The sequence below is a fragment of the Sinocyclocheilus grahami genome, unplaced genomic scaffold (assembly GCF_001515645.1).
Source record: "Sinocyclocheilus grahami isolate Dianchi unplaced genomic scaffold, SAMN03320097.WGS_v1.1 scaffold9915.1, whole genome shotgun sequence".
Lineage (NCBI taxonomy): Eukaryota > Metazoa > Chordata > Actinopteri > Cypriniformes > Cyprinidae > Sinocyclocheilus > Sinocyclocheilus grahami.
Genome location: NW_015512927.1, coordinates 4,540 through 7,105, shown reverse-complemented (window position 1 = coordinate 7,105; position 2,566 = coordinate 4,540). Strand labels below are relative to the sequence as shown.

Below are 2,566 nucleotides of genomic sequence, written 5' to 3'. Positions count from 1 at the left end.
TTTTTTTTCTTATGTGTAGCATGTGAGGTATATTTATTTTTATTATCGTTACTTAAATGTCATTTGTTAAAACTGATATCAAGCCAGGTTTGAAATACAGTGGGCCTTGGGCTATTTGGGACAAATCCCAGTGGGCTTTTTGACATCGACATCGAAATAATCATCAAGACAGAGATTTGGGTGGACAAATATATTAACTGCAATACATGTCGATTCATACATTATTTTCATTCTAAAAGCGCGCGACCAAACCAGCCAAACCAGTCCAATCCGGTGTCGAGGCGTGATTCTATCGCAGACAGCAGAATAACGCGGAAAACGTGCACATTCAAAATAAATGAGTTCCTTGACAGCTATTTACTGTATAGATGCAAATTTAGTATGGCAGCAGCAGCAGCTGAAATGGAAAAACTGGCCATTAGGAGCCTATTTATAGACTATTATATAGCAAGTGCGCTCGTCAAATACGCAATAGATGTGGAATTATGCGTAACGTTATATACAATCAAATATAAACCTACCATAATATGGAATGTGATTATTTTGTGCATACATATTCATATTTATATACAACGTTCTATTAACAAGTGGCAGCATAATAATGACAACCGAGCAAATAAAACCTAATTCAAAAACAGATTACAACCCTTAATTTAAATTCAGTCGTACTCACATTGTGAACCGGGTTTTATGTGCGTCTACAAGAAGTGTGTGGATGGACGCGCTGCTTCAGCCGTTTCTCCCCGTCTCCGGGATAAATAATACTCTCCAGGTTATTCCAGTAAAGCGGTATTATTCCTTGTGTTTTGTGAGGGTTTGTATGTATTTATTTGCAGCGGTGTGCCGCGCCTCGCTATTATTCTCTTTATAATAAGGGCGCTCTGCCGCTACTCTCTTCTGTCACTGTGTACACATCAAAGATAGATGCTCGGATCAGGCGAACAAAGATGGCTCGTTGACGTCACTCGTCATCCGGGAAACCGCAGGTCGCAAGCGGTGACCGTGAGAGAGACTGGAGATGGAGGATGGGTGCGTTGCTTGTTGACAGTATGACAAGACACGGGACAGGGCACAGGGCACATTTAGGCTATCCGTTTGGAACATTATGTATGAGGTATATGTAAGAGGACGTGGGATTGGGTCCGTGGGATTGTATTTGCACAACACGCCTTGTGGTTAATTTATTGATAAATATAAATTAAGGATTGCTGAAACAAACAAAATGGCGGTCTATGAAGGGATCAGTGGGCTTCCCAGGCGGTGTATGCTCACTTGTTAGTTGCCTTAATGGGAAACATGGAAACATTTCGATTTCTGGAGCAGTTTTAGTATTGTAATGCATCCTGACGGCATAGGTGCCGCTAATACTATTTCATAATACTTTTAGCACTAGAATTAGTAGATAGATGTAAATATTGCGTTTCTACTCTTGTATGGAGCTATAAAACATCAAAAGCAACGGTACAAAGGGGGAAAAGTGTTTGGCAGCGGTGGGATTCGAACCCACGCCCCCGAAGAGACTGGAGCCTTAATCCAGCGCCTTAGACCGCTCGGCCACGCTACCGTTAAAAGTGTATGTTAGCCTAGGAATTACAAAAAGATGCAACTTGTATCTCGGCCGCTTTATGTCTTAAGACGTTTATTATATACGTTTATATTCGGGCCAGTTATGTTTAAATTTAGGTTTATATATCATCTATAAAGAAAGCTTTATTATTTTATTATCTATTAAACTACTGACGTTTTATTAATCACATATTGTATGTTCATGATATAATTCTTATTACCAGAGTGACAAACCCGCTCTTGTCTGACAACAAGAGAAACTTTGTCATAATGCAAAATTAATGCGACGAGTAAAAATGCGAATTCAGTGACGATGTTTAAACCTCAAAAATATGTTGACGTTAGTAATGGAACAGAACTGTGCTTCATACACTCACTTCAAAACGTTTGTTACTGATCTGTTTTGATAGGAGCTTTTGTAATACAGTAATTTAACATTTGTGTAAATGTGCATTGTTAACAACAATTCGATATGAATATGTGTCATTTACACTTTTTTTGCGAGTAAGAGAGATTCACTCAGCTTCCGCCTGAGTGCCGCTTCAATGGCCCCTCCTCCTGACTCATATCAGCCGGCCTTTTTAAAATAAACAAACGGTTTAATTATTTTTTTAGAAAATACTTTTGATAAAAACCCGAAATTAGATGTACGTATATGTTAATTTTATGGTTAAACGAAACTAAATGCGAATAAATAGCGAAAAGGCCATCGCTTTCGAAAATCCACCAATGGGATCGCAGGAAGCACCAGCACGTTTATATGAGATATAAAAGAAACTGAATTTAAATATATAGTTTACCTTTTTAAAAAAAAACTTTAAAACGCTTCTCTCGCACTAGTCATTAGTACAAATGTACTAGTCATTTGTACTTTAAATTCTGATGAGTTAGAATCACAACCGTGATTGAGAATACATGCGTGGTTTACAAAATCTTTCCGAGACCGTGTCATGGTTGCGTCAGTGAGGTATATCCTTACCTGTTACCTTAGAAATAAGGT

The 2,566-nt window shown here is 38.3% G+C and overlaps 1 non-coding gene across 1 annotated transcript; it reads right to left on the bottom strand.

The window, feature by feature from the left end:
• Nucleotides 1–1,482: 1,482 nt before the first annotated feature.
• trnal-aag (transfer RNA leucine (anticodon AAG)) lies at nt 1,483–1,564 on the bottom strand. The gene has a single exon. It is a non-coding gene; the product is annotated as a tRNA-Leu (tRNA).
• Between the last annotated feature and the right edge of the window lie 1,002 nt (nt 1,565–2,566).